The sequence below is a fragment of the Aphis gossypii genome, chromosome 3 (assembly GCF_020184175.1).
Source record: "Aphis gossypii isolate Hap1 chromosome 3, ASM2018417v2, whole genome shotgun sequence".
Classification (NCBI taxonomy): domain Eukaryota; kingdom Metazoa; phylum Arthropoda; class Insecta; order Hemiptera; family Aphididae; genus Aphis; species Aphis gossypii.
The window spans coordinates 37,169,915-37,184,072 of NC_065532.1; positions in this window are offsets into that span (position 1 = coordinate 37,169,915).

Consider the following 14,158-nt stretch of genomic DNA (forward strand, 5'->3'; position numbering starts at 1 on the left):
GTAAACTGTTAAAAGTCGTATAGACTTCAATGGTAAGTTATGACATTTCGTTTTGGTGAAACAATAACAAGGAACCGAATTCGGATTTGTTTGGATTGCATCGCAAAACAAATACCTGTGCGAAAAAAAAACACACGTATTCGAAATAATACCAGTCAGGAGTGTGTAATTAAAAAAATATATATATATATATTATTCATAGTCCGGTCGTGTTGTCTATACCTGCAAAACACTGTGCAGAGGGACCGCGACGGAGGTAATTGAACTGTCTGCTAGTAAATATAAGAATATATATATATATATTTATACGTACATGGGTGCACGACAAATTGTCATACACCTAAGTGTGTAAAAAAATTTGTGCCGAAGTATCGTCCTTATAATTCGTATTGGTTGTGAAGTACCTACGTAATTAATATTATAATAAAGTATGTATCACGTATACACACGTATTATATATATTACAATTATATCTATGAGTATATAAATTGTATTAAGCAGAGTTTGAAAAGCAGCGAAATTATCTGAATAAATGGAAGATATATAATATATAATATACGCCATATAAAGTAATTTTACTTCTAAGTTGTTCGTAACAATGTTAATTACTGTTAATAAATTTACACAAAAGTGTAACAACTAACAATGTTATTCGTATATATAAGTTGCTAACTTCGAATTTACTTTGTTAAATTAAATAGAATTTATGTTTTGCCGATGAGACAGGATCGGTTTATTTGCAGTATATTTTAATATCCTTTAAGCTCATGACATCGATTCAATCTGCTGCTAAACGCTTCAAGTTTCAAACATTTTTCTAAGCTAAGTGCTGCATTAAAAATTTTTTTAAATATAGATGCTCAATTTTCATAGTGAAGCGATACTTCAAATTTTAATGGTAGGTGTCTACTGATTTTCTTTTTTAATTTACATAAAATATCCAATTATTATTAAAAAACAAAAATATCCCAAACAATAAAAACAATATAAATTATTAAGTGAAGGTGAATGCGCTTCAATGAATAATAGCGACGCAATTAAACGTTCCTTGCTTATAGTTAAAGCGGAGGGTATGAGAAGTGTAACATTTATTAAGTCGGAAAAATGTATTACAAAGAAAAGTCAAATTCCATTTAAGGAGAAAATAAAAGTCTAATAACATCTCGGTTTGAGATGAATGTATTGGTTTTACAATGAAGTGGTTTTTTTTCTGTTTAATACTTCTATAGAAGAAAAAATTTTTCGATAATTAATTTTGAGGGTAGTTTCTGGTTGAAAATTTAAAATAGTTTGTATTTTAGAAAATTCTTAGTATTTTTAAAAATAATCAGAAAAAAATAACAGGCATTTTTACGCAAAACCAGTTTTTAATAAAAATATTTAAATTGTTTGTTAATTGTTGAAATCATTTTTACAAAATATTATATTAGCATTTTCTAGATATAATTTTACCATTCAAAATAATTTGGTATTTTTCGTTAATTTTTCTTTTTTTTATCTTTTTGTGTTATATCATTTTTATTTATTAATTAAAAGCTTGAAAATGTTATAAAATAACACAAGGTTTCTCACTAATAATTAAATTTAAAATATAAGAATAAGTCTTTGCAATTTTTTTATAAGTTTTAATTTTTTTTAATTTTGTAAAAATTACGAAAATATTTAAATTATTTTGTAGTTCTAAATTCAATTATATTAAAATTATAATACTATTATTAGCTAGACAATATAATATTATCATAGGTGTATGACATGAAAATCCAAAAATATTACAATGATATAATTTTCCCAAAATGTTTTTAAAACTACTAATTTACCGACAGTCAGTTAGCCTAAATATTACTTAGTATATTTTATGATATATTCATCTGCTACGATTAAATTAATTTATTTTAACAAATTATAAAATATTTTTGTATAAACTAATTTTATTAGTATAAACCAACAATTTATACTATACTTAATAATATTTTTGAATTGCTACAGTAGAAAATTACGAGGAACCTTGTATTACATTTTTTAGCTCTTTGAAAAATACTAATTTTTTTTCTATTAGAATTTATACTAGACTCGTAAATTAATAAATACTAAAAAAAAGTTTAATTAAAAATATCTATTATACAGCTCAAAATATTTAGAAAATAATATCATGTAGAGAAGATGCTAATATAAACATTTGTTGAATATTTCAAGTTGATGATTATTTGTTTATGACGAGTTACAGAAAAAAACAAAATTAATTTTGTCAAATACTTACAAACTGTCAATGTGATAGATCGTGTGTGCTAACTATAAAAAGTCTGAACATTTAACAACAGTAAAGTATAAAAATCGATAGTTCTATAACATGCAATTTCTGTATAAAATTTAGATATTGACAGAATGCTTTAATGTTTAATTTATAATGATAAAATTTTATATAATAAATTTCAATGACACTATTATCCCACGATTACCTACTTTTAACGCAGAAGCACAGTTTATAATTGTATAATATAATAAATTAATATGACGAATAAATGTAAATACATACCAATTTCGAATATTTTAATCTTTTACGTTTCATTGAGCATTATTGGTGCAATCATAAGACTTGTAGATTTAAATTGTTGTTAATTCGTAAGTTGGTTATTTTGATTTTAGGTGTTTAAATTATGGCGTGTTTCACTCTAGAAAACATTTAAGTACCATATTCTGTTATTAGATACGATCGTTCATTTGGTTGTACTTATACTATATTTTACTTCTTACACAAAGTATAACAAAAACAAACAAACAAAAAAAAAAAAAAAACGAAAATGATCAAAATTTACTACGATATAGATAATTAGGAAAACCGTTAAGTTATGGATATATATTATTGATGTCAATCATCATACTATAATGTAGAGAACATAATATTATTGTGCAAACTACTGAGTTGATTTTAAAAGTTCAAACCTGTAGTAGGAGACGTTTAATATTCCGTGAATTATATACCTAATCTTATATGGACAATTCTGGTGTTGTTTTCAAAAACACAAACAAACACATTAAAATGTCGTTTGGATTTCAAAAACCCACACATTATACAATCTTGCGAGTTCGTATCGTATATAATATATATACTATATACGTAGAACGTAGGTACTGATCACGGGGTCTGGGGTATATATTTTCTGTTTGCTATACGATTAATGTGCAAAAACATATTCCTTATAAATTACAACTTGACCGACATGTGTTTGAGAAATTTATTTTCGTGTTATACATTGACTGAAAATCATCATTGTCTATCTCTTAATATTATTGGTGGTTGAATATTAGAAAAAAATACCAGGATGAAACAAAAACAATGTCAAAATTTAATGAGAACGAACGATTGATACGTTTTTATTAATTTAGTATGATCTAAATAGGTATTTAATTTATTTTATGTTTATACTTACATTTGTAATAAGTGAGTTAACCCGTAGAGGTATAGTGAAATATTATTTTGATAACACATCATTATTATTAACTATTGATTTGTATTATTATAAACTCTTATAATTATTTATTAATACTCTCCGAATTAGAATTTAGAATATAATCTTATTAATATTAATTTTAACGTTCAATTTGAAATAAACTGTAGGTAGGTTCTTGATTTTTAATATATTTTTTTTTATTAATCGATTACAATAAATTATGCAAATATACGAAAATTTAAATTTTAGACTATTCCTAAAAAACTTAAGTATGCTATAACAGTAATAAAAATGTTATTTGGGGCATAGCCTCACACCCCCACTCAAACTATAATTTGAAGTATCGACGTATACAAACAAAAGGTATTATTTACATAATTTACATTTAATATCTATTGCAAACAGAGTAAAATAGACAGTTGACAATGAAAAAACAAATATAAATAAGTAGCTGTGGTAAAATATTACACTGCCTAGTGCTCTATAGTCAGTGTCCACTGTCCAGTGGTAATATTATTCTCTCGTTATATATTCAACGGAAATCATAACATTTCTTGCTGTCCGATTTTAAAAAGGTGAAAATAATTATGCTTGCTTAGTACTTACTTGATAAAAACTTTGCTTGGAGAGACTTCGTAGTTAGTAGAGTTTTGTGTATACACTACATCTTGTTCTCTTTATATACAATAATAACGTTCGGTCTATATAATATTATGTTCAGTATCAAAAATATAAGTATTAGAATTATGCGTTTATGTTAATGATATATGTCCTTTGATTTTAATCAATTTTTAATCTACGGTGAGAATCATAACGATTAAAAATTTATATAATATCATTATGTAGTAGGTGATTTTAATTTTTATCAACTCTTCTTAGTTCTTATCCATTGATATTTGTAATTTATCTCGTGTCAAATTTATTTTAACATATTATAGCCTTTGAATTCCAATTTTCTATACTGCCTACAGCTAAATCGATTTCCCGGGAGTATCTTGTCTTATTCATGATTATATATCAGTTGTATTTTTATGCATAGTTTCAAACTTGGAAAGTTTGTGAATTTGTTATTTTTTTATTAGATATTCTTCTTTTAGCAATGTGTCTATTGCATAAAATATACAAAATGTTAAAAAAAATAAATATAGATGGTTGTCATTTAAAATATTTTTAATATTTAAGTGTTCGATGAGGTTTGGAACGGGAAAATGTAACAACTGTCAACAAAAATATTAATTTAGATTAGTAAATGTTTTATTTTTTATTTGGTACAATGACGTAACATAATTTTCTGATAAATAACATTGGTTAATTTAAAATCCGTTATTAAAAAAATAGCCTTGTTTTCAAAATAACTTTATTGACTTTTCATCAAAACATTAAGTCAAAATTATTAGTAATTCGTGTGTATATAAAAAAAAATTATACAAATAATCTTTCTTTTTTTTTTTTAAATTGGTTTTTAATGATTTGTTTTTCATATTTCATATTGTTTTTACTTATAATATTTAAATTGCAATCTTTATCCCATATATTATGACGTATAGGATAAACCTACCATTTAGATACCTATAATTGTGTATATAATTACTGTAAAATAAACCTATGACAAACCGAGTGTAAGTATATATCTAAATTTGTATGGTATTAATCGTATTTTTTTTTAGGGCTGTACCTACCACGTATTAACACATTTTACTTAGTAAAAAAATAGTTTTATTAATAGAATCAAGGGTTTTTGCATAATAACGGTTATTAGTATTAAACCAAAATATTATATAAGAATTGTTGTACCAATAGGTACCTAATTATATAATAATGATATTCAAAGGTTTGTATAATAATATTCAAAACTAGTTGTTTTATATCGTTTAATTATACTATATTTTATATTATTTTTAAATTTCTAGTTGTACTTAATTAAAGCATGTATAATAAAAATGTAAAATGCGTTGAAATGGTTAAGAATTTAAGATATTATGTTTAGTAATTAAATATTTTAGTCAATAATATAACAATTTACTAATATCTACTTAATAATCAAAAAGATTCATTAACTATTACAATTATCGCTACTTTTATTCAAATGTGCATATTATTATATTTCATAAATCATAATACACACTCTATATTTTGTAGTTTGACAAATAATATCTTTAGATCCCAGGCCTTGATTATAGAAAGGGTTATCTGAAGTGAAACCTGTTATATTTATCTACAAAAACGTAATTAACTCTTAAAATATGAGTCAAATAAATTTGTTTAAGATTTAGAATGATTTTTATTTATTATAGTTTAAGACAAAATTGAAATATTTTATAATATAAAAATTTTTTAATGTTTATAAAATATAGCAAAATAATATTAAATTGATTATATTTTAAATATTAAAGAATATTTTTTGTTCAGCTCTATATAATTATATATTATCAATAACTACAATATATTGTTTATTATTTTTAATAATATAATCCATAATAATAAAAATAAAATGATTGTAAATTGTTGTAGATATGAAATTAATTGATACATAGCAAGTGTCTATTCTAAATCCTAATAATTAATTAATTGGACTATGAATCATTTAATAATTTAATATAAAAAAATATAGAAATATTAATTTAAAACCTTCGTACAAAACATATAAGTTGCATTATTACATTTTATATGAAATTAATACAGCCAATTTGGGTATAATTATTATACTATATTCTATTATATAAAATTATTAAAATTGTTTTCTATCTGGTATTATTCAATTATTGTAACCAAAATATTTTACCATAACATTTCGAAAATCGATTATCGCCAAGACAAAAATGTATAAAGATAAAATGACCGATTATCTACGAGGTTTTGTAAAGTTTATGTTTGAAGTAGCAAAACTAATTGGCATACGATACAATTATCAATAAGCATTATACTTATACTGGTGTTAATAATATACTATGATACTATGTATAAATATTCCGTTAATAGCTGTTAAAATATTGTGCTTGACTAATTTCATGACTGAGTATAAAAGTATGACAACATATCAAATATGAGTTATAATGTATAACAAAGAATATAACTAAAGGTTATTATTTGTTAACAGTTGTGGTCGAACGAACAACGTACAACATATTATTACTTATTTTATACATGTATACAAACGCGTTTAAATTGATCATTGTTCGTTCACTGCAAATAACATGTTATTGTGATTGGAAGTTTACTTTTATTATTTTATTAATTTATTTGTTCAATTTTTATCGTGAGAACTAAGAAGATTGTCCTTACTATAAAAAAATATCTGAACTCTTATTCTAATCAGTTTTATGATATATCAATATATTATTATACGTTTTTCAAGAAGCTATATAATAATCTAAAAATAAAATATGTACCTACGAACCATAGAATAATAGAACATATTTTTTAGATCATTGATTTTTGGGATTTGAAACGTATAATTAGTAATTACGAAATTTTTAATGATTATTATTTTTTTATTTTAAATGATTTCATTTGTGCTTGATAAATATGTCATGATGTGTGTCCGTTATAAGGACTTTGCATAATCCATAAAACCTGATAGCAGTGGCGTCCTACTCTAATTTAAGCTTCGTGACTTGTATTTTTTCGAATTGTTGTCAAAAGATTTTAATTTTTAAAACAAAGCTTTTTTATATAATGTGGTTTTGTAGTAAGAATATAGAGAATATAGTAGTATAAGGATGTGATAGGCCACTTACTAAAATCGTTTTTACTCTAAAAGAGAAACAATAGTTTCTTCAAAATAATAAATAAATTTAAAAATAAGTCTTATAAGTTGTTGGATATAAAAACTATTTAGAATTCATTGAAATAGAATATTCGGTTAAAAATTTGAAAAAAAATTATAAAATTAAAATCAAAATTATTTTTATTTTTAAATTATACATTTATTTACTTATTATAAATTACAAATATATACTTTAAATTTTAAATATTACAAGAGTTTACTTAGCTATTTACCTCTTTATACCTCTTCTATACCTCTTTTGTTGAAAATAATATCACCTAGTATGTCATACTGCAGGTCTGTTAAGAAGTATTCTATATACCAAGCTTATTAATAAAATAATAATTAATAATGTGTATTTGTACATTTATTACAGAGTGATCAATTCGAAACATTCTTGGCAATGTATTTGAAAGTTAAATAATCTAAGTTTTTCGTTTACAGAAACTTTTAACAACATATAAATTTACGTACATTTCAAAACTTTAATATAATATTCCATTGTTAAGTTTTTCTTTTTTTTTTAATATAGTATCTAGTCTGTATTATCAGTTTTCAAATTTTAAATCAAAACATAACAATGATATGTGATTTTGTAATGTTTTATCATTTATATAGGCTTAATAGATGCTCAATAAAACGAGACCGTACTACACCTTTTATAGGGTCGATTGTGAGTTCTATACTATTGTGAAATTATAGCTCGTATAGTATAGTATATAGAAACGGTTTATTGTCAAAATAATAAATTCTGACAAAAAAATTATAAAATAATTTTAAATAAATTACACCATACCTATAAAGAGTGTATAATGTTACGACCATATAATAAGTATTATAGATTGTCATTGAAAAATTTAAAAAAATAACCTGAATAATCATTGTGGTAAAAATAGTAAAAAGTAATGTTGTAAAAATGTAATTTTATATATGTATGATATAGTAATAATAATACTACATTAAGTTATATAAAAACATTTTTTTATTTAACTCGAAAGATGATTTAGAACATTAGTCTAAAAAGTGTATGAGACTTAATTAGTTAAATATATTATCACCACGTGTTTAATATTCTTTTGGAAAATGCTTTTATAATTATTCATTTATAATTTTTATTAATTTCATAATTCTATATTAAGGCGCTTAAAATTAAAACTTAAATTAAACAATATAATTATTGATTTATGATGATGAGTGAAATGACGTAATTATGTACTATTTTCATTATAATTCCAGTTAAGACTATATGACTAGGTATTATATAGTTTTTGTATTTATTAATGAAGTGAATAAAATGACTGACAGTTTTTTTGTGTTAAAAAGTCTTAACAGAATTGTAAATGACTGCTGCATTGATCCGTAATACGATATACTATATAATATTATGTTATATTAGAACGTGGTATGCAATTGACAGCGGGCATTCCCGGGCAAATACTGTACAGCATTTCGAAATTATTATTGAAATAAATGTTACCCTGCTATTATCAAGTTATCTCACTTATAACACAACCTATGTTCAATATAATGTATTCAATTTTAAATCCGAATGATAATGCAATAATTGTAATAATCACATTATCTTTATTCCTTTTCCTAAGTCGTGCGACAAAGAGGGTGACAAATTAAGATGGGGTCTAACGTATAGTGAGGCTCGGAACAGCTGCTGATACGAGGAAATGTCTGTTGGGACGAACGTGTTTCGAAATCTTAAACACGATATAATAATAACTGATTGTCGTTAAGGGGACTTATCTCTGGAGAGATCCTGTTGGACACGTCGCTGCCGTGTGTATTACGTCAAAATTAACAGTTTCGTTTCATGAGATCATGACGGTAACATAATTAAACGTGCCCGTAAACACACACATAGGTAAGTGTATGTATTTATATATATTTTTTTATACTTATCTTAATGATTTTTGTCATCTTGATCATTTTATCATTTATGAAAATAATGAAATGCGTTTGATATTTTCTTGTTTGTTTATTATTCGAAGGATAAATTATTATTTTTAGTAAGTATTTTTTATATCTATTTGCATACATTTTTATTTTGCATTTTTAGGGAAGTACCTAAATATTTTACTAAAGAAAAACACAATAGTATTATATATGAATACATAAGAAATTTTAAATAACTCGTTAGCAATAATTTGCAAACGTTTTTATTGAATTTTGAAAAAGGGTCATTTGTTTACATTATTTATAATAACATAATGACTGGAAAATCAAACGAATACTGTTTTTAAAACTGCAATGTAATAATATTATGATCTTTAGTCAAAACTTTTAACTTCATGAGTGAATTAATTTTATTTTTCTCATTATCATTAATCATAAAACCAATAAAGAACATGACGTTATTTTTTAAAACAAAAATGAGTCGATGATTGATTATAGATTTTGTTTAAATTTATAATATAATATAAAAGTCGGTAATAGAGAACGGTTCTTGTGGAATGTGTTTTTATAAATAATCTATATAAGTATACAAACATTTATTTTATCAAGGTAAAAATTATTGATATACCAACATGCAATTATAATATTATAATGTAAGCATGTATAAAAAAATGTAATCAATTTCCAAAAACTACTTTTGCATTTAATACTGCACCTATATAATTATATATATCTATTGTTTTGTAATTTCTTAATTTAGACCTATAAATAAATAAATAATATAATCGGGAGAAACAACAAAAAATTACCAAATACTAAAATACTTATCCTATTATTAAGGTTATTTTTGTAAAATACTATCTAACATTCAACATAATATTATGTTTGATTTAATATCATTCAATTTAAAATTAAAATTTTTTTATCATAAATATTTGTACATTCAAATATTCTATATAAAAATGTTCTGTGTACAAGCGCACAATACATTTTTTTTTAAGTTGTATGTTTCATTTTTTTTTTTTATATGTTAAAAGAAAATAATAATTTCTTTTTCACTTATTATAATATAACTTTTAACTATGCGTTGTATGAAATTAAATAATTTAAAATTTAATTTAAAGATTCCATTAATTAACATAATGATTAATATAATATTCAAATACTCTCGGCCATTCCCGAAAATTGCTCAACCATATTATGTTGGACACACTAAGTCATCTCCGCTCAGAATCTTTTCATATTCAGTATACCAAGGGTGGCCAAACTTTTTTTTGGTCACGATCTACTAAAAATATACTTTACTTTTGAGGATCGACTTCCATAATTTTTTTTTTTATTATTGAATAACTATAATTATTAAGAAACATATAGAGCGCGTGGCCCTAAAAATAAATTCTTTGAAATTGTCCGAGATCGACTGTTTGGCCGCCCCTGCAGTATACAGAAATTTATCATTAAATTCAACTTAATCCTATCTATTTAATTTCGAGGTAGACTCAAAAATTACTATACAGCAAAGCTATTTCTCTGTTTTTGTTTAAATTTAAATGATTGCTGTGTTTTAAACATCGATAGACATGTAACATTCTGTTTATGTATCACATTCGGTTTTGAGTATGTTTTGTATTTCAAATTAAAATTGTACTTACCCATAAATTGTTACTTTATTTGTTCATCTTAATTCTTACAATAAGTGTTAAAATATACTCACTATACCACTTTATTTTTTTTATAATATTTGTACTTTAAGTTTGTGGATGAAAGAATGTTTAATATAATATTCGATTTTTCAAATTTGGTTCCAGGTTAAAAATATCTGATAAACAAAAACAAGATATCTTTTTAATACTTAATCGACAAGATATTTATTTATTTATTATGTATTATTATTATTATTAAAAATCTACTTATTTTATGTTTTAATATTAATAAGTATAAAAAAATATTATACAGAAGTAAAAATTTATTAAAATGGTAAATTTATATATTCAGGGTTAATTAAGCTTATTTTTCGAAGTTAAAAATTGTCTAAAATCAATATAATATTATTTTTTTTTAAATTTTTGACGAATATTTTTTGTCTGAAATAAAATGTGAAATGGTCAAAGAAATGAGGGATATTTTATTAAATTTTTTTTTGTGTCGAGTATACTGTATAACTTTATTTAATAATAATTAATATAATGATTTTATAAAGACAAGATATTGTTAAAGATAGTCTACATATTATCTATTTTTTGTTTGTTCTTTTAATTTATTTTACTTAAAAAAAAACATAATTGCTGTTAAAAAATATATTTATAGGAGTATAAAGAATTCGATAAGAGATTTTTTTAATTGTCATATATATAATATTAGTATATGAAAAGGCATAATACATTATATAATACAATATTGTAATCTATTTATTATAATGTGTGTAGTTTTTAAATGCAAACAATGTAATTTGTATGATTTTTTTGTGAATCATATCAAATAAAATTTATTTTAACGTACAGTAGGTATATTATTATAATATGTAGAATGTAGATATTATATAAAATGGGTGTGGTGGTAATAATAATACAATTATAAACACCATAATGTAATTTGTATTTTATTTGGTCCCTTATATTTATGAGAATAAAGTGCACAGGTACTTCTCATTGTTTTTTTTTTTTTTACAAACAAACGATTCATCACAGTTTTGGTCTTTTGAATTTCGAACTAAATAGGTGTAGGTAGTATTTTATTAAAGAGATTAAATTATTTATAAAAAATGTTTTGATTCATAATATTTATACCATGATGTATATATATATATCATACTGTATGCCACATTGTCTCATAACATTCGTTATGATAAGCATATTTTTAGCATTTTAGCTTTCAATAATTAATAATGAAAGTAAAAAGAATATTTTCATGTATGATGGAATGGTTATTTTCAGTGTAGTACTAGAGTGTGAAATCTTAATTGTTATAAATTATGAATAAAACGATGTTATGTAGATTAATGTGAATGTGTATAATACACAGTGTATTCATTAATATCGAAACAATTATAGTAGAATTAATATTTAATAATTAATATATACTTACATCAGTTACAACGCATATTAACATACTGGAAAAATTAATTTCAATTGCGATTTGATGAGTATTTTCAGATCATATTTTTTACACTTTTATTGTCGTACTATGGCTTATGAGTATACAGTAACACTTTCAAATCCGTTATTTTTTCTGTTATATTCGTAATACAATTAACGATCTTTCATTTAACGAAACTGTCAATTTTACGAAATATTTATGAGAACTTTAACCAAATGTATATGTTTCTATTTAACAAATTTCTTTTTAATATATGAATTTTTGTTTTTGTTTCCAATAACACTTCGTTATAATGTGGAAATTTCACTGTATACATCTGAATAGTGTGTCACGTCGCGTGATGTGGATAAAATTAACTATTTAGAAAAATTAGACATATCAATTAAAATTAGGCTTTTAAAATTTGACTGTTGTTCCAAAGATGACGTAGTCGAGAAGTTTCTAAATTCTAAGGTTTACCATAAGGTTAATGAAACTTATACCGCTTTCAAAATTATATTTCAAAGACTATATAAATTGATAAGTGTTAATGCGTTACCTACTATCAGTATCGTGATAGAAGCTGATGTTACTAAATTATATGCTTTTGAACTGTTGTTTTAATATTTAAAGGTAATGGTTTCTAGTAAGATTAAATACAAATTTTTCATAAAAAATTATGAATTTAATGTTTAAATATTGTAAAAAAAAAATGATAACAAAACCTATAATATGTATATTTTTATCGTTTGCAGACATTAAACATATTCATTATTTGGTATTTTTGTGTGTTATTTATCCAATAATAAAAATAATAAATGTACAAAAAGATTTTGAAAATAATTTAATTTCTATAATTCATTGTGTACGCATCAATAGAAACAAAAATCTCATTTCAACTTTTCGTCCAGGCTTTTTAAACGCGTGTAAGCCAGCGTGAAATCAGGAGTATTTTAACAAATTGGTTCGTGTTTGAGAAAAATATTCTGCTTTGATGTGTTTATGAATGGGTTAAGAAAGATTATCACAATTTATTATTGACACTGTAGTTGTGTGTTAAATGTTTAGTTAATTAGTTTTAAAACGTGTCCAAAAACTATATGAATAAATAATTTAAATTATATATTTTATGTATTACTGTATTCCTGCAGTCGTTGAAGAATAATAATTGGTAAATAATTCATCCATACACTATAGTGACCCTTTTATATCGGTTTGGAGAGAGAAGGTTAATCTCTGGGACACGAACCCTCTAAATACGCCGATGTAATATATTATTATGTACGTTATAATGTTATGATAGTTAAATGTATCGACTATCACCGAGTCAATAAACGGTTCGTAAACAAATATTAAATCGTTCCTATGATTTAAAATGTATACAAACATTACAAACCTATAAAGGAGTATTGTTTAAATTCACCGCTATCGTCGTTTTTTCGTTTTTTTTTCGACACGTTAACGCTTATTAAAGTCGGACAGTCGTATTTTATTGCAAGTACCTAGTTCACCACTATCGTCACGGGTTATGATGTTATGTCGCTATGAAGAAAATATCGGTTGAAATCATGGCTGTTTATTGAACGAAACCGATGGTAAAATACCGAAATTATATAAAAACAATAATTCCGGTATTCATTCCCCCCGCGGTGTAAGCGTAAAACAACAATTTTCTCCGTATTTGTTTTTATAGATAGGTATTACCTACGTAAAATGTGAAAATAATAGTTCTCCAAACAATAACTGAATATGTATTTTAAACAACGGTTTAATAAAATAATGTTAAACATAATAATATATACATACTTATCATATTATTGCGTTTCACCGTTTCGATTATTTAAATAATAACAAGACGTCTTCCAGTAAAACCCACGTGTAGACAGTTATAGGCTGTAGAGTGTTTAGTATCTACAACTGTAATGCCGTATAGGTACTTAATGCGTTTCGAAAATACCTCGCC